The sequence below is a fragment of the Leopardus geoffroyi genome, chromosome B1, assembly GCF_018350155.1.
Source record: "Leopardus geoffroyi isolate Oge1 chromosome B1, O.geoffroyi_Oge1_pat1.0, whole genome shotgun sequence".
Lineage (NCBI taxonomy): Eukaryota > Metazoa > Chordata > Mammalia > Carnivora > Felidae > Leopardus > Leopardus geoffroyi.
In genome coordinates this window covers 78,723,919-78,744,302 of record NC_059327.1, presented here as the reverse complement: position 1 = coordinate 78,744,302, position 20,384 = coordinate 78,723,919, and the positions used below count along the sequence as shown (strand labels likewise).

Sequence of the window (20,384 nt, the reverse complement as noted above, 5' to 3'; positions counted from 1 at the left end):
TAGTACCAACGGCACTACACATGCACGCAATCTTTTTTCCCATTTTTTTCATTGAAATATAATTCATATGCCATATAGTGCATGTTTTTAAAATATGCAACTCAGTGATTTTTTTAATACATTCACCAAGTTGTGCAACCATCACTTCTAATTCCAAAATATTTTACCACTGTATCCATTAGCAGCCATGCCCCATTTCTGCCTGTCTCCAGCCCCAACAACCATTAATCTATGCTCTATGTCTATAAATTTGCCTATACTGGACACTTCAAATAAATGGTATCAGATAGTATGTGGCCTTTTGTAGCTGGCCTCTCTCATTTGGCATAATGTTTTTAAAGTTTCATATATGTTGCAGCATGTATTAGCTCATTTTCTGGTTCAATAATACTCCACTGTAGAGCTATACCACATTTTGATTATCCAATCATCAGCTGATGAACATTTGACTTTTTGGCTATTATAAAAGAATGCTTCTGGGGCGCCTGGGTGGCGCAGTCGGTTAAGCGTCCGACTTCAGCCAGGTCACGATCTCGCGGTCCGTGAGTTCGAGCCCCGCGTCAGGCTCTGGGCTGATGGCTCAGAGCCTGGAGCCTGTTTCCGATTCTGTGTCTCCCTCTCTCTCTGCCCCTCCCCTGTTCATGCTCTGTCTCTCTCTGTCCCCAAAATAAATAAACGTTGAAAAAAAATATTTAAAAAAAAAAAAAAAAAAAGAATGCTTCTGTGAACATTCATGTACAAGTTGTTGTGTGAACGTATATTTTCAGTTCTCTTGGAGCTTCTGGGTCATATGGTAATTCTACGTTCAACTGTTTGATAAATTGCCAGACTGTTTTCCAAGAAAGTTGCACCATTTTACATTCCTACCAGCAATGCATAAGTGTTCCAATTTCACCACATCCTCACCTACACTTGGTATTGTCTGTCTGTCTGATTATAGCCATCTTGGTAGGCATAAGTGACATCCCCCCTGTGGTCTTGATTTACATTTCCCTAATTCCTAATGATGTTGAGCATCTTTTCAGCACACAGATTTTCACAATAAGAATTTTCCATATAGTTTAGACTGATCTAACAATTGCTGTAACAGTAACAATGAATATTTTTTCAATTCACATATATTTTTTTACATTAGACCTCACTAAGTAGACTTACGTACAATCAGTGAATATTTTGTGAATAAGAAAACTACTAAAAGATAATCAAAAAGTCAATCTTAAAAAATTACATACAGTGATACGAGGTTTTATACATTTATATACGTATAACAATACACTGTCCTCTAGCAAAAATGGTTGATCAAAGGATCGTTAGGGTAAGAATAAAGTCTGTAAAAAGCAGTTCAATATCTTACAGCAAAGTAGCAAATGGTGGCAGGCAAATGAGCCTAGTTGTTTAAATGCCACTTATTATTTTTCTAGAAAAATGTACTGATTCTAAATAATCACTACAACATTTCATCACTTGTAAAAGTTTCTAAATTGCTTTAAAGCTTACTTCTGTGACCTTTCTATTTGCTAGACCAAATATTAAATTATATTCAGAAACATTTCATTATTAAGTACTAGAAAGTATACTCTGTCATATGACAAACTATATTACTGCCCACACTTGTGACATTTAAGACCTCTGTACAATAAAAGTAGGGAACCTGATGTTTAAAACATGGAAAATTCAAACAAAATGCTTCTATTTTTAGAAACCTAAAACAAGGAACCAAAAACTCAAAGTACTGCTGATAGCAACTGTTAACTCACTTAGGTTACAATCACTTTTTAACTCATTTGGGAGATGCCCACATTATCATTTAGTAAATGCCACCATGATTTTTTTCCACTGAAAGAACCAAGCCCAGTGAGCTGTGAACATTCTGTGTGTGTTTTAAATGTTCTGGTCTGACCACTCCCCCACCCACCCCCCACCCCCATATGATACTTCCAGCCTCTATACATTTGTCTGTGTAAGTCTCCTTGTCTGGAATTTTCCTTTCCTCGGTGTTCTTTTCGTCACCACTGCAATCTATCCAGATCCAACAGAGGCTCCATCTTGGATATAGAGACGTCCCGACTGCTCCTTCCACTGAGCAGTTACACCAAGTATCAGTGAGGGCAATTATATTCACAGGTAGGTAAAAGAAGCTGGATTCTGAAGGATCGACAATGACTCCCAGTTTCTAGTTTGGCTGACCGTGTAGACAGTCACAACCTGTTCCACATAAACCTTTATGAAGGTATGAGTCACGTCAAAGGCGACCGTCACCAAATTACAAGGCACGAAAGTAGTTGCAATCCTCTCTAGGATCTCTAGATGAGTTAGTTATTACCTATTCTACCTCCTCCCGGCCGGACTCTGACCTAGGTGCTAAGGATAAAAATAAGAAGATGGCCCATGAACTTAATAAATATCTAATATTATCAAGCACTTATTTTGTAATATTTGCTCCACTTCCACGTTACTACTTTCATTTATTTTTTAATCTTTTTAAGTTTACTTATTTTTGAGAGAGAGAGAGAACAAGAGCACAATCCCAAGCAGGCTCTATGCTGACAAGCACAAAGCCCGATGCGAGGCTCAGACCCACGAACTATGAGATCATGACCTGAGCTGATACCAAGAGCTGGACGCTTAACCAACTGAGCCACCCAGGTGCCCCCACACTACTACTTTTAATCTTCACAAAAGACCCTGCCATTGTACTCACTGCAGAGAGCAAACAAACTCAGAAGTTAAATGGTCTGTCCCAGCTCACAAGCCAACCAGTACTCAGGCCAAGATCAAAAGACAGATCTGTCCGACCCCAAAGCCACCCGCTTCAATGCCTCAAGCAGCTCAACCACTGAAAAGCATATGGAAGGTATAAATATTATGCAGATGCAATCATTATGCATTTATAGCATGTAAACGTAATGTCTACAGTTTCCATGATATTATATATTAAATAAGCTAGCCTGGATATTTTATTCTAATTTGTAACATCGTCTCTTTTTAAAATACACTATGAGTGCTCGCTTCGGCAGCACATATACTAAAATACGCTATGAATGGCAGTCATCAATTTAGTAGAGTTTTTACAACATAACCTGTTTATAGGTAACTAACTTCCTACTGCCAACCAAGAGATCTACTATGGAAAAAAACCATAAAAGTCACTCTAAGTATTATTAAAAGCAGGACACAAGTAAGATCTTATAAATAAAGGAGGAATGCACGTAAAGCAGTGAAATAATATTACCCCTTCTCTCCAACAAAAAACCCCTGCTCCGTACTCATATTCTTAAAAAAATGTAAATGGTTAATGTTGCAATTTACTCAGAGACAGTATTTCAAATCCAGTTTATAACCACAAGTTCGTTTATCCAAAGTGTAAATAAGACAACCTATAAATTAGACAATAAGTAAACATACTCAGAATATTCTCAAAAATAAGCTATTACAAGAGTTAGGATATTCACAACCTGAAAATTATATACTAACTTGTAGGTAGAATGAAATATCGTCATGCTGCATGTTTCATTATATTGTATAAAAAGTGGCTACAATAATATGAACTGAGGCAGTAATTCTGTATCATTTTCTAGCATTTTCCTTTCTGAGCTGAGAAAAAAATAAGCCTTAGGCAATGAGGATGGAGATAAATCTACTGTAGTAAGAGGCATTTTAACTTCGTTTAAATCAAGACAACTTAGTTATAATTTTCTTATAGTCCAGCCTGTAGTAGGCTAGAAATTCCAATAGATCTTTATTTCTTTTAGAATCATTTCATACTTTTGCCTTTGGTTAACAATTATGGGTTTTCTATATTTTGAATGTATCTGAAATTAAACACGACAGCTTTGCCACAATTTTATGAAGTTGTATAAATGTTAAACAACAGCTGTTTGACTAGGGATTTACCATACCAAAATGTAAACTAACATCACCAGTGCAAAGGGCCTAAGTTTACAACTTTAATGCAATAAGCCAAGGACAGTTTGACTTCACAGAGTCTATAAATAAGCACCTTTAAAGCTGAATGACAGCAATAAGGAACTACATGCTTAGTAAAATGATAGGAATTTTTGTTGTTTTTTATGAACCAAGATTCACCGGCAATTTCTGGAAAGAAAAAAAATTTATGTAGATTACACTTGGTATGTATTATTCCACCATATTCAAAACAGAAATTAAATGATCATGTATGATAAATAATACATGTTTTCTATTACCAAAAATATTAAAAATGTAAAAACAAATATCTTCTAAATATAACAGAAGCTAAAACTTTTTACAACATAAGAATACTTGGTAGTAATTCTAGATCTTATTCTTATACGTATGTTTCACATATAGTATAAATCTTTATATTTATTTAAAAGCACACTGGATTTGCTTTGTAAGAAAGTACCATGAGAATTGTAATACTAATGTATTTTTCCTAGATGTTACTGACACACACACACACACACAAAATACATACCATATGGTCCAATCAACTGAATAAGTTTTTTTAATTAAAATTTTATACACAGAACCTACTAATATTATGCACATCAACACCATGTGGTTTTGAACTTATCACTCAAGTCCAAAATTCAGTACACACTCTAAACAAACAAGAAACTATATTTATACTTAATTTAATCCCCCAATCAAATACAGAGGATTTTCTTATTCTCTTTGGTGAAAACTAGTTTTTTTCCATGCTTTTATCAATTTTGTAGCCATGATGTTCTATTATCTGTTCTTCCTAAGATATAACATAACTGGAGAACTGCAAATCAATTGAATAAAATATTCAATCACATTTTACGGTTTCTTTTTGAAATCAGTTGTCAAAACACCAGTAACTAGGCATACTGGTAACCAATCTGCAATTACGGGTCTTATAATAACTACAAAGGAACACTAAATAGTGTCAAAGGCCATCAGGGCAAAATCTGCCCAACTCTATTCATGGAGGCATCATCTCCCTGGACACCATTTTCTGAGGAGAGAAAGGAGATCCTAGATCTTGCCATGCTCATTTTATCAAAATGGAGGCACATTTCTGTGGTGTTCATGGGCCTTGAGAGGTTAGCAGACAGTCAAGTAGGAACAGCACACGAATTCAGGGGCCTGCATCAGACCCCAGAGATCCTCCTATGGGCCAGCAACACTGAGATTGCCAAAGGCAGGATCTGAGAAATAAGCTACCACCTAAACGGAGGAACAAATTCCCAGGAAAACAGACTTATCACATCACTATTATATAATAGGAAGAAACTCTATGCATCATGCGGCTTGTGCTAAAATGCTTAGTGATCTCATTCTTACCATAACAAATTATCTGCCAGAAAAGACCTTCAAGGTCAACCCTGGCAACAATTAAAAAATAATGAAAAGCATTCATCCCTAAGGCAGAGTGAGAATGTTTTAGTTTGAAGCAAGGTGCTGTATGTTTTATTAGCTATAACTTGTTTAATTATTCATTGCAACTCTTCTTATATTCCATACAGAAACCTCAGGTTGCTCAGATTTCTATCTGAAATCCCCCTTTTTCCCCCTTATTCAAGGGCAAATGCCTTAAGAACCCAAATTTCTATCCACTATTTCCAACTGAACACAGAGCTATACTTGTTTAGAATAAAATGCTAAATTAAAGCCAGAAAGATACAGAGGGAAAGAGAGAGAAGGGACAGAGAGAAAAAGAAAAGACAGGGAGACAGACACACTGTTTCATCATGATCCTTTCTGCACCTCGGCTGCGCATGCACCCCACCTCCGTCCCGCCTGCGTTCTGCCCTTGCCCTGTGGCGTTCTCAGTGTCCAGGACCCTCTGCAGCCTGAAAGGCTGGCTGAAGCATTGCTAGGGCACCTTCTGAAAACACTTCTGCGTGGCTGCCCATCAGTGATGCCACTGCTTCCTGTGCTGTTTTCGGGCACCTGCCACCCCTACGGAGAGAGCTACTGTCATCGGCTGATGGTCTGTGTCAGATAGGCTGGACTGCCACAGGTGCTCTCCGCTGGAGGAGCCAGGGGCTGGTCTGCGCTGAATGCCCACGCAAATGAAGGAATGTTGTTGGTGTTTGCAAGCCAGAAACCGCCCTGATGCACATCTGAGAAGCAGTTTCCCTCATTCACATGAAACTGAGGAATTCCCTCCTCTCTCTCTCTCCAGCCCTGAACAGCAGTCAAAAAAAAAAAAAAAAAAAAAAATCCTACTTCAGCATCAAAATGAACAGGGCCATTCGCATGTGTGGTCACAGGTCCAAGCCAAGCTACAGCTGAGTCTCAAAGGGGTGACATGCCTGAAAAACAGCCTATCCTAGCTTTCCATACGAACGAAAGCCCTAGCAAGTAACCTGATGGCAATTTTTCATAAAAATGACCACCAATACTATATACGCTTAATCAACTTCACATGTGGGGATGCAGAAGAGAGCTAGATTTGGGGTCAAACTGAGGAAACCGTGAGCAAAAGACCCAGATAATCAAAACGTCTTTTAACTCAGAGGGATCACAGTGACTCATTCAATTCCCTAATTTTAGAGAAGAAAGGAGGAAGCCCTCATGCCAAGAAGAATGCAGTGATTTGTTGAGCATAACAAAGTCAGACATCAGCAGATTCAGGGCCAGACCCTGTGGTCTCCAAACACTGGGTCTGTAGCATTTCTACAGCACTACTGACTGCTTTAACTTAAGAACTACCTACAGTCAATTTTAAAGAGAAGGACTGTAGAAGGCTACCTTCTTTTTACTCTATTATTCCTTAGAGCTTTGCCTCATTCCTAAATCAAGGATTTAAAAAAAACAACAAAAAACCAAAAAAAGCAGTTCTCTTCTATCTGCCATTTTCTTGGGCTTTGTCTTGGGTCTCTGCCATAGAAATCTCTACACACAGGGTTGCTGGATCCTTCTACCTACCTACTCCAGTTTACCCCCCTTTATTCTTAGTGACACTACCCCTGCTTTGTACACAGCAGCAGTTCCCAGCTAACAAACTATATACCCCAATCTCTGGTTCAGCTATGGATGGCAAAGAGACTTAGCTCTGGCCAAGGAGATATAAGCAGAAGGCACCATTTGGAGCTCCCAGTTTTTCTAAGGGATACTTGACTGGTTTGTGCTTTGTGCTCTTTGCCTTTCACCTTCTTTGTTCCTCGGAGGATTGTGGAGGTCCAGCAGCGACACTGTCATCATGAGGCAGCAAGCATGAGGATGAAAACTGGACAACACAAAGGAGGGCTGAACAGAAAGTCAGGAAGCTCCTCAGATCTCATGATGTTGTGAAGCTACCTATCTGGCTCAGGCTGCCTCCCTCTAGATGACAGAAAAGAAGACTCGTTTGATTAAGCCACCGTGGCTTGAATTTTCTGTTACGTGCAGCTGCAATGATTGCTGATTCATGTATCAGGTATCACTGGATGTCACCATGAATAAGAAAATCACAATTGTATATTTTTAATTGTATTCTTCACGTTTTTAATGGTAGTGTGTTTAGATCAACCACTGCCTGAATGCTAATTTTTTTGGACGAACGGGGCAACATTGCTGGGATGAGAGATCACTCTTAGAAGAGGTATTGATATGTCCCACTGTCAAAAATATCCTGACCTGATGTATAAAGCATTAAAAATGGTTGCATCCCAGGACGAGTTGACGTAAATTGTGGTAAGATCCAAGAATTTAACAGTGACAACAACATGTCCTGCATGAACTCCTCCTACTGAGAAAAGATGTGTTTTTATTCTAAACGGCTAATATCTCAAGGTCTTAATTCCAAAATTTAGAGCAAGCAGTATTTTACCGGTGGCGCAAAGAACATATAGGTATCTGGTTCCCCATTTCCTATCAAATACTTGGCAGCTGGAAACAGTGTATACGCACACTACTGAAAACCTGGCCACCTCCCCTGCATTTCTGATAAGTTGCTTTAGTTTCTATGTCCAGAGTCATTCCCGAGACCACCTGAGAATTCTGGACTGCTACTACGTCTGCCTCTGCCACACACACTCATTTTTATTCTTCTCTCACTTGCAAATTCTAATAAGCTGAAATGAGAAAATGGCTGCAGAAAACAATTTATATGCTACAGTAGTTTTCTTTACTTTTTCTCTAAATATTAAGCAAGTAAATTAAAAGTCCAATATACCTGGACAAAGTATTCTGAGGCTGCAATGACCTCTTCTAAATTTTAAATTGTAAAAATTTTGCTCTAAAAAAAAGTATACTTACGTCACATCACAACTTCACATAAAAATCTATCAGCCATCAATACCAATTTCAACATATAAAACCAGACAGAAAATGACAAAATGCCTAGATATAAGTAGGAAAACATGACACAGTCACTTATTTGGAACTAAACAAACCCATTTCTTGAAAATGCTTACTATTCAGTCACTGTCTTGCCCCAATATTAACAAAGGAGTAATAAGTAGAAGAACTAGCAGGGAATGGCTGGGGCCTGAAAGGTACTCTTTGGTCACGGGGCTGTAGGAAAGCCAGGCCGGAAAGAGAGGAGTTTCTCTGACTTCCCCCAATCCCCCCCACCCGCCCCCCACCGTTCAGCCAAGCTTAGTCAGGGGACTTCGGTGGCACACATCCATGGCAAGCAGGCTGGAAAGGGACATGTTCACTCATAGACTGCCTCTGCAGGCCTCCCTATAGCATGCTGGCTCTACAAGAGAAAACTCTGCCTGGCTACTGCATCATAATTAAGTTGCACTACATGTCAGTATTTTAAAGACATATGTTGTACCTCAATTGATTCAACATTCAATTTCAAGGTCTTTCATCTAAGGTTTCCACTTTCATTTGCCAAAGCATTATACACGGCTCTTCCTAACACTTGAAAAAAGCCCATCTCAGCCACACCTCCAGGTCTTTGAAGCATTTCAGCTTGTACTCAACAGCAATGAGGGGCCTGGCCACATCTTGCAGAAAGAGCAAAGCTGAAGATTTAAAAAAAAAAAAAAAAAGGCTCACTGCAAAGAGAATTTGGTCTATCTGTATCATGAAGAGGATAGCAGGTGCTCTGCCATGATCCTATAGTGCACAGATAAAAGGTGGTTCAGCTGCAGGATTTAATAGAGAAGTTTCCAATGTAAATGTACTATTTACTAACTTGGTAAATGTGCCTGTCCTTTTCATAGTATATTTTAAAAATACATAGCTTTGTAGCTTTAGAAGTCTTCTTGTCCTTTGCTCTTGTCTTTCTTTCCTTTTTTAGATCTTAGTATTACCTTTGTGAATTACAAAAACTAAACTGTTGGGGCGCCTGGGTGGCGCAGTCGGTTAAGCGTCCGACTTCAGCCAGGTCACGATCTCGCGGTCCGTGAGTTCGAGCCCCGCGTCAGGCTCTGGGCTGATGGCTCGGAGCCTGGAGCCTGTTTCCGATTCTGTGTCTCCCTCTCTCTCTGCCCCTCCCCCGTTCATGCTCTGTCTCTCTCTGTCTCAAAAATAAATAAACGTTAAAAAAAAAAAATTAAAAAAAAAAAAAAAAAAAAAAACTAAACTGTACAAAAAAAAAAAGATCTAGATGTATCTTGCATCTTTGATACATTTCATAATGACTGAGAAAATCCACTCTCACATGTACGTTATTTCATTTAAATATACAGAAAGCATTCTGTTGGTTATTAATTATAAAACATGGAGGACAAAAATACTAAAAGGATAAAGGATATTGCTCAGGCAAAAAAACCTAGATTCGCAAGCTAGTACTTTATTAAAAATGAATTAAGAAATTTAAATTGTAAAGAATATAATAACGTTATTCAAAAACTTTCATCTATACATCTTATGTTACAGGGAAACGCAAGTTAAAACGACGAGCTACAACTACACACATATTAGCATGGCCAAACTCCAGAACACTGACGATGCTACATGCTGGCGAGGATGGGGAGCAACGGGAACTCTCACTCACTGCTGGTGGAAATGCAAAATGATGCAGCCATACTGGAGGCCAGCTTGACAGTTCCTTACAAAACTAAACACACTCCTAGCATACAGTCGTGCTCTTTGGTATTTATTCAAAAGAACTTAGAACATGTATCTGCCCAAAAGTGTGCACACAGATGTTTACAGCAGCTTTATTCATAATTGCCAAAACTTGGAAGTGACCAAGATGTCCTTCAGTATATGAACAGATAAAGTGTAATGCGTTCAGACAACAGATTATCATTCTGTGCTAGAAAGAAAAAGGGCTATCAAGCCATGAAAAGACATGGAGGAACCTTAAATGAATATTAGTAAGGAAAAAAAGACAATCTTGAAATGGCGATATCCTCTATGATTTTAACTATATGATACTCTGGACAAAGCAAAACTATGGAGACACTGAAAGATCAGCGGTTGCCAGGGGTTGGTATGAGCAAGGAAGGGATGAACAGGCAAAGCACAGAAAATCAGGGGCCAGTGAAAACGCTCTGAATGATACTATAATGACAGATACATCTCATTCTACATTTGTCCAAACTCATACGATGTACAACACCGGAAGTGAGTGATGATGACGTGTCAGTGTAGGTTCATCCCTGATAGCAAATCTACCATTCTGGTGAATGATCCTGATAATGGGTGAGATTATGCATGTATAAGCTAGCGGGTATATAGGAAATCTCTGTACCTCCCCTTTATTTTTGCTGTGAACCTAAAACTAGTCTTAAAACAAAGTCTTTAAAAAATTCACTTGTAACACTATGCCTCAGTTTTTAGTATCATTGCCTTTTACATATACAAATTTAAGAATATATAATGCAATAGTAGGTATTGTTTGTAGGTAAATAGGAAAGTGGTAAAAGAACACATGTACTAGAGAGGGGCACACAAGAATGGTCATATCTGGGTAAGGATATATAATTAGGGAATCCTTCAATTACACATTTCTTTAAAAAAAATGGAAGGGGGGAAAGGTCTGCAGTCAATATGCAAAATGCTGACAATTAAATCAGAAATAAATGCCTGACTGTTTATTAGTGTGTTCAATTATTTTCTAGTCGTTTCTGCATGAAAAAAAAAATCTTGGAATTATAACATTCCCAGAAGAAAATATGACCCAATGGGATGTAGGGTTAGGTAAGAAGTGTCAGGCTGCAGTAAGAACTGGAGAGAGTGGCAGGAAGCATATGCAGAAGGGTCAAAGAGTTGCGCCGAATCACCTGAAAAGAGGACAAGGTAGGACTGTCTGGGGAGACAGTACACTAAAGGCACTGTGTGAATGGAAACAATGGATGCTGTTTACTTGGTGATGTGTGACCCCAGAATTCAGTACTGTATATATCAGCTTACTAAGAACCAAAGAGAAAAGATGCTTGACTTGTTAGCATAAAACAAAACCTTAAACACAGAGGAAACCACTGAAATAGTGTTAAGAACAACAATCTTCAACTGGGATTTTGACAGCACACATGCAAAAATGGTTATAAAATACGTGCTTACCTATAAAAGTAAAAAATTATGCCTGCTCATAATATGACTTTTAAGAGTGAAGTCAGGAATTTATTTTATCTGGTACACCACAGTAATTTGCTGTAAAGCTTTATGAAACAGCTAAAATAATGTTACAGCCAGGAACCAATTGTTGCTAAAATGCATTCAGTTAAAATGGAAAATATAGGGAAATAAAACACTGTAATTGTCTCTCAACCCACATTATATATTATGTTGCTAAATTATATACTATTATATTCTCTACATTTTAATATGCTTTCCCATAGAGGAATTGATAACATAAGGAAATGATTCTCTGCTTTTATTTCTGAAGACCTAAAAAATATATCACACATATTTATAAACCAAACAGGGCCTCAGCCTCTTATTAGATCCCAAGGCTTATAAAATCTTTTTCACAAAACCACAACATGCAACAATGCATGAAAACCTAACACAAATGGTTTTCTGTTCTACTTCTTACTTTATTCACAACTGGGGAGTTACATATTTAAAGTGAACTATAATATGCAAGAAAAAATCAAGATTTTCTTAATTTTACAAAATCTTTTAATAGTATATTGTATAATTCATACAAATATTGTCTTTGGCCTTGACAATATTTTTTTTTTTAAACTTATCCATCCACTGAATAGTTGGTGCAAGTAAAGAAGAGATTTCTCCCCAAAGGGATGAAAGAATTCCATAGCCCTGATCCAAATTTAGCAGGATGCTGACAAACCATATACTAGAAAGGAATACTACTTAAACAAAGGGCAAATGTCTCCTTTACTAGAGACCATGTGAGAATTTTTTAAATGTCATAAACTATTACAATTAATAAAATAGTAGAAAAACTTTGGCAAAGAAGCTTAGGTGCCCCAAGAAAGTGAATAATTTTCCAAATAAGATGCATTTACCAAATATGAACAGAGAGACTTGAATCAAAAGAGACAGACCTTGGTGGACGTTTTAAAGGAACCACTTCCTGGGGTGCCTGGGTTGTTCAGTCAGTTAAGCACCTGGACTCTTGGTTCCGGCGTGGGTCATGATCTCATGGTTTCGGGAGTTCAAGCCCCACATCAGGCTCCATGCTGACAGTGGAGAGACTGCTTAAGATTCTCTGTCTCCTTCTCTCTCTGCCCCCTCCCCAACTCACGATCTCTCTCTTTCACAATAAATAAAACTTAAAAAAAAAAAAACTTTTTTTTTTTTTTAATTTTTTTTTTCAACGTTTATTTATTTTTTTGGGACAGAGAGAGACAGAGCATGAACGGGGGAGGGGCAGAGAGAGACGGAGACATAGAATCCGAAACAGGCTCCAGGCTCTGAGCTGTCAGCACAGAGCCCGACATGGGGCTCGAACTCATGGACCGCGAAATCGTGACCTGGCTGAAGTTGGACGCTTAACCAACTGCGCCACCCAGGCGCCCCCCCAAAAAAAAAAAAATTTAATGAAACCACTCCCTAATTCCTTCCAGGTTATGTTATCAGTTCAGATTTTCTATGAATACCTGAAAGCATGAAACAGGAAAGACAATGTGCTCACCCCCCTTTTAAAGTTCAGACTTCACTGAATTCACTCTGGGAAACTACTGTGCTTCTGAAATGTTTGCCAAAAGCAAGATTCAACCCATGTATTTCTTGCTGACTTCCAGAGCAGCCAGCAGGAACCCTCTCTTAGGAGACTTATGACAGCGATCACCCCCTGACCCTCTCCTCACTGAGGGCATGCGTGTCTGACTGGTGTTGCCAGGATCTAGTGTAGCACTTGCTTATGACTCTGTGAATCTGTACCCTACAGAGAGAGAAGACTGGACTAACAAAACTGAGAAGGCAGGTCAAGGAAAACAAAGGCTGACCATAAAACATGGTGGTGTTTTTTTTTTTTTTTTTTAAAGCAATCTCAAATAAGCACTGACCATATCTAAAAAATTATGTAATTTTATTATTGTAAAATAAAAGTACTTTACTAAAATAAAATAATATAAAAGCTGCTGCTTTCTGAGACACAGAAGGAAGACACATTTTGTGTGCTTCTAAGTCCCTTTAATAAATTAAGGCTTTACCTTAATTTCAAGGTAAATGGTACTAGCTCCACAGAATTTTCTATAGGTAATCAACTGTTAATGTTCACAATTCTCCCCCATCTTATAAAGACATCTCTCAATAGGTACAGATTCAAATGCTAGTAAAAGGATCACTACCAAAATTTATTGCTGCTATTGGAGTTTCCTATAAGTAGAAGATCCCTCAAGCTGTAATAAATGATTTCTTTTTAATATGAAGAAGGTAGAGTTTCAGGAGACAAAATTAAATTTTCCAGCAATTCATAAATTAATTTCCCTATCTTATTTCATCACCTATTCTTTTCACAGAGAACTTGTGAGGAAAAATTAAATAAGTGTGAAAGCATGTAACGTTTAAGTAGAGAAAATAGGTATATTCAAAGCATAGCCATTTTTCGATTATTCAGTATCACTCAAATATGTGAGAGCCTTATCTTGGGTCAGTGGTTCTTAATGATGGGTGTGGAGAGAAGCACCTGTGAAGCTATGGGCCGCTGCATATACCCAGGCTCTGCCTCCCAGTGGATCGTGTTCCATAGGTCTTAGGTAGTGCCCTGGAACTGGCAGCTTTAAAAGCTTCACAGGTGGTTCTGGGGTACCTGGGTGGCAGTTAAGCATCCGACTCTGGCTTGGGTCCTGATCTCATGGTTCATGAGTTGGAGCACAGAGCCTGCTTCTGTCTGCCTCTCTCTCTGCCCCTCCCTGACTGGTTCTCTCTCTCAAAATAAATAAACTTAAACAACAAGCTTCACAGCTGGTTCTGACACACAGTGCTGGTTGATGATGAGCTGTCACAGGTTCAAAGGCCCTGGGAGCTGGATAGATAATCTGAACTAGGGAAAGGGCAGTGGTGGGGACTATGACAAACCAGAAAAGACACCCCCTATCTGAAGAGGCAGTCTACTTAGCTCCAGCCCCTTGGGGACTTGTGGATGCAAGCCTCGTATTCCAGGGCTTCCATTTTGTTAAAGAGAAGAAATTCAGGTTCAGTTTAACGTAAAATCTCTTGGGTCCTAAATGTTTAAACACACCGATGATCACACTGAGGCCTTGGCAGTCAGTTTGTAATCCTTGGTTTGTAAGATCAACACTGTTGAATAATTTTTGCTTCTCAACGGGAATACTCAGAAGGGTATATAATACTGGGGTGGCAGTTTGAAAAAGCATGGCTACGGTATTTTGCGGCTCTTTCCAGAAGCAGTGGGGTCTATTTACCTGCCCCATGAGTCTGGCTGGCGACTTATTTCGAGCAAGACAGAAGTGACACTGTCTAGTGTTCCAGAGCCAGGGCCTCAAGGGGCATTGCAGCTTTCCATCCTCTCGGAACATCCCTGCTGCCACGTAAGCATGCGTGAGGCTGGCCACTGAGTAATGAAAGACTACATGGAGCGGAGGGCCCACCTGCTACATAGCACCGAGGCCCCAGTGCATGAATGAAGAGATCATCTCTCCAGCCCCAGTCGGCCAGGCTATCACATGACCACAGCTGCCTGAGTGGACCCAGCTCAACCCACCCAAAATGCAGAATCATGTCCAAAGAGTTACTGCTTTAGCCACTAAGCTTGGGGAGGCTGATTAAGCAGAAATGGAAAACTGCTACAGGCACCTTACTGAAGGTAGACTGCAACCGCCATAAAAATAACAAAGACTCGAAACAGGTGGCGTCAGTTTTGGGAGTGAATGGTAGGCAGGAGCAGGGAAAATTACGAAGCAATGATTAAAGACTGGAGAAACGGCAGCCTGTGGTGGCGAAGTAACTGATAGCATTTTGCCTCCGATAACTTGAAAGACAAAGAATGTGCCTAATGAACTCATTGAGGCGGCTAAGAAGACCCTAGAACGAAGACCGAAAATATAACTTAGTTTCCTTAAACCGCTTATGATAAAGGCACAGAAAAAGAAGAAGAGCTAAAAAAGAAATTGTTCAGTTTGCAAGTGGAATGTGGCAGGGGGAGGGGCAACGGGGAGAAATAGAGTCCAGGATTTGGTGAGTTAGAAATAAACCTGTCTCGGGGCGCCTGGGTGGCGCAGTCGGTTAAGCGTCCGACTTCAGCCAGGTCACAATCTCGCGGTCCGGGAGTTCGAGCCCCGCGTCAGGCTCTGGGCTGATGGCTCAGAGCCTGGAGCCTGTTTCCGATTCTGTGTCTCCCTCTCTCTCTGCCCCTACCCCGTTCATGCTCTGTCTCTCTCTGTCCCAAAAATAAATAAACATTGAGAAATAAACCTGTCTCTCATGCTCCAAGTTTTCAAAGTTATAGATAACCAACATGACTGTGTGTGTGGGAGGAGGGAAGGAGAGGTAATACTTGAGAAAATCGGAATATATACTTACACACACTTGCACATGTGTGAGCAGACATGTTTTTCTATCAGTTATTTAAAATATTGTTTTTCATCAAAATAAATATAAATATACTACGTATAGATTCTAAGTTGGCATTACTTTTTAAGACACAATGTAAAAGACTTCAAAGGTATTTGATTCTTGGGACTAGTGGTTAGGGATACATCCCTAAATCGTCTGGGACAGGCATTTATTTCCTTCTACCACTTTAGGAGTACCTTGGTGGAAAAAGTGAAGCTTCAGGGAGATGAGCCCCCCACCCCCGCCCAGGTGAGCCTCACTTCACATGGTTTAGAAACCTGGCATCCATGAGAAGTCCCAACAAGATGAGGAGCGTGACAAGCTGCTGTGGAATTACAACTGTGCCACAAGGGTGATCCCGACTCTCACACATCCACTTCTCAAAAGACTAAAGCAAATGGCAGGAAAATTGAAGAACACAGACCTCTGTAATTAAAACAGATGACCTGGAATCCATGTGCTGAGAGTGCTCCCGTACAGGTAGAGACAGTTGGGCTGTTACCTGGAGCACACTTGCTCTCAATGTACATAATACTAAACCACACTCGATTAAATTTTCCTGACTCATGACAAAGGGCATAAGGTATTGAGGATGAGCTCGACAAGCTAGATAAGATTATAGCCCCAAAGCAGGAAGCAGCGACAGCAGTCTGAGATCATTTATTCTCATGGCAAAGTACACTAAAAATATCAGTTGGTATTAAGGGCATCATATTTTGCCATAATGGTTTCATTCATTCAACTGAAATAACTGACCATGTGCCTATGGGCCTTGTTATGTGCCAAGGATTAAGAATCTTAATCTGGACCTCAGTGTAGTTACAAGCGGGTAGAAATGGTAGTCATACCAGGCTAGGGATATGGAATACTACTACACTTATGTAAGTAACCAAGCTCCGAAGGAGCTTAAAATAAACCATAGTTTGATCATTCATCAAGGAAAGGTTTTTGCTCAGAACAATCTATTTAAGACAGGAAAACGGGCAATTTATTTTAGACAGACTTCTATTCCAAATGTCTAAAACAAAACAGTCTTGAATTTTAAGCAAACTCTCAGCTCTGGAATGATCCCAACGCCAAAGTTGTACTGAACATATCATATGCAATATTTCATGATACCTCCTATAAATATAAAGCAGAACATAAAATAAATTACATATATAAACAGAGACTAAAAATTCATATGTTAGTACTTATGAGTAATAAAACTTGAAATAGTTATGTTTTCCCTGGGGCAAAGTTTCTTCATTTTATCCATTAAAAGTTCAAGGCAATTTGAGAAAAATTTATATCCAAACCATTCTGTATACATCTAAATTACCCTCAATGTTGTATATAACTGAAGCACTTCTAACAAAGACTAGAAAAATAACTGAAGCCTAAGTTGAATTTTTTAATTGCAAAAGAAATTATTTTTCTTCCAGTTAACAGAATACGTTAGTTTCATTAAACTATAAACAAGAAGCACAACTTTCATACCATGAATTTGATATTCTTTCAACCTAAATGATAAAATAGGGACAAAAATGTTTAAGTCCCTGGAAACAGGTTCCCATAAAACTGCCTTCTTGGAAAACAACTGCAGGCACTGAAGAATATTTTTAATTCATTTAGAAATCATACAATAGCTCATCTGAATGTATTCCATGAAGTAAAATATACTCTCGATTAGCTGAAAACTTAATATACTCTAATAAACTTTGAATAATTTTAAAGCAATTTCTGATCTTTTCATTAACTTTCCAAATTTTTCCTTACAACATTACATTACAAAAAAGAACATGGTTCTCTCCAACCCCTACTTCTGTTTATAAAGGACAATTCAATTTACAGAAGTTGATGTTGTGCTCATTTCTTTTCTGTCAGACATTAAAGAACATTTCTTTTGGAAGAATTTGAAGGTTTTAAGCATCAAGTGTAAACTACCATTACAAATATTCTCTAGAAGTTCCAATATCAAAATGTGCCACATAAAACCCCACTGAGATTTACAGTTTGAACAGCTACTTCGGCATTTGACTTCATCGATCACATCCCATGTTGCAAAGCTGCTGCTATCACTGCACATCCCTCCAGGGTCCTATGGTGGGAAATTCCAGTGAGGACCCGTCTCCTCCTTTTCCCTCACCCTGACTGGCTGCCTAACTACCAGACTGGGCTCTGCACCCCTGAGGGCAGGCAGCCTCACTCCTGACTCTGAACCCTTGGGCTTTCATCATGATCCCATTTCAGGTAGCTTCAGGTAATAAAAATAGGAAAGCTTTTGGAGCTGTAGTCCTGGGCTCTAAATCCTGGCTTACAGCCCAAGAACTATACAGCCTGGACCAGTTAGATAACCACTGTATAACAGATACATAGCGACCAATCTTAGATAGCTATTAAAATGGACCGTCACATTTTTAACTACATTATACAATCGGAGACAAGAACCTAAGGTTAAGTATTCCAAATTCATAGATCAGAAAAACAGACTCAAAAAATTAAATAATTTTCCCATAGCCCACACAGTTAACTAGGAATCAAATTCCTGATTCATTCATTCAGGATATTGAGTGAATGTTCCATACAGAATGGCCACAGATCTGTAAACGTAACAGATAATCTCTTCCCTCATGGAATTTACATTCTATTAAGGAGACAAGAACTTAATAAATTGACAACAATTACCTGTCACCTAGAGAAATACAATGGTGGGTGAGTATGGGAGAGTAACTCTGTGTGCTTCTGTGTGTGTGCACGCGCATACATGGACGTGCATATGTGTGTGTATGTGCATGTGGTGACAGGACGCCAAGGAGTTCAGAGTGTGTCTGGGGAAGGCCTTTCATGAAGAGGTTAGCTGTTCAGCCACCACGTGAGAGAAGGCATTTCCATAGAGGAAGAACATTCTAGCAAAAAAAAAACAAATGTATACTTAGGGTGGCACAGACAAGGCTCTGTAAACCACCTCCTGGTCATCTCTCCAGGCTTATTTTCTTGCCAAACTGCCCAGCTCAACTTCTGTGCTCTGTCATCCATTCAGAACCACTTTCCATCCTTAAAACTGCCTGCCTACTCTTGCCCCGGGCCTTTGTGTAAATGTCTTGATATGTCTACTTATACTCAGAAAACATACAAGATTATTCTGCTTTTATATTACAGTGCACATTTTCCGTACTTGTATGAGCTTCATGATTATGCAAAAATGGCAAGATAATATTCCACTAAATGTCATTCCATAACTTACCATCTTATTATTCACTTATTTTTCTAATACCTAACCTAGCATTTTCCAAGTATGGAAGTATCCAGGCTGTAGGTTCCAAAATGGGACACTGGTGCAGGTTTTTAATCTTAGCCCAGTGGAGTGGTCAGTACTATATGTATAGTAATAAGCCTCATGAACAGTAGAGAGACACAAAAATTACCTTTTGGGCTTTGAATTCTTAACAATAAACTGCCAGACTAAATTACATTTCAGTAATTATTCTGAACTAGGAATAATGGGAGATAGAAGGAAGAGGAACTAATCATGATGAAGCTCTTAATAACAAAGGCATCTAATATTTAATAATGGAACATCATCAGAAACCATACCTGCATTGTAGCAAAGGATATATGAATATGAAATATCTGGCCAAGATATTGTCATTCTTAAATCAATAAGCTGTTATTTAAGTGAATTTCAGGCTTTGTAGAGATATAAAATTCACATATCTGAGAGAGAAGCACCACAAAGATGGATGTAAAGACCCCAGACGGAATGGACTGCTCTTTAGTAAGACTTGCTAAATTTGCAGTTAGAAAACATCTTTGACAGTTGTATCGTTTCTTATGTACAGAAACAATACAAAAATCACTCTTGAAGTCCTTGAGGTCAAGCAGCTATAACTTTTCAAAATCCCTAGTACCTATGTGGCAAATGATACACATTCAATAAGTATTTATTTTATGAAAAAATAAATTGCTCAAATCTATTTCTTTAAAAATTTTAAGTTTTTTTTTTTTGTACATGCCTTATTTATTTTTGAGAGAGAGAGTCAGAGCATGAGCAGGGGAGGGGCAGAGAGAGAGGGAGACACAGAATCTGAAGCAGGCTCCAGGCTCTGAGCGGTCAGCACAGAGCCCGACGTGGGGCTCGAATTCACAAACCATGAGATCATGATCTGAGCCGGTCAGACGCTTAACCAACTGAGCCACCCAGGCACCCCAAAAGTTTTAACTTTTAAGATTAAAATGTATACATGCCATGGAAAACAAAATATGCTTAAAAGACTTTTCTGACTGACATGGAAATAAGTCCAAATTTTATTATTAAATTTTAAATGGCAAGTTGCAGACAGACAATGAGTAATTTTTAAAAAAACTGAAAAGCCTCTGAAAGGACATACACCAAATAGTGGCTCCTTTGGCTTTGATGGTGGGTTTTTTGGTTTTGTGTTGTTATTGTTGTTGGTGGTAGTGGTAATCAATAGAGAACTTTTTGGTCTATATAATTCTGTATTATCTCATATATACATATGTATTTGTATGTATATACATATATACCACATATAAAGATATACACATACTTTTAA

General features: G+C 38.8%; 1 protein-coding gene and 1 long non-coding RNA gene across 3 annotated transcripts in view; one reads left to right on the top strand and one right to left on the bottom strand.

Moving 5' to 3' along the window:
* NR3C2 (nuclear receptor subfamily 3 group C member 2) overlaps positions 1-20,384 on the bottom strand; it is a 351,781-nt gene that overhangs the window by 289,959 nt on the left and 41,438 nt on the right. The gene's annotated exons all lie outside the window — the stretch shown is intronic.
* Positions 1,954-9,974, top strand: LOC123591650. The gene is made up of 2 exons (XR_006709442.1): positions 1,954-2,124; positions 9,772-9,974. It is a non-coding gene; the product is annotated as an uncharacterized LOC123591650 (long non-coding RNA).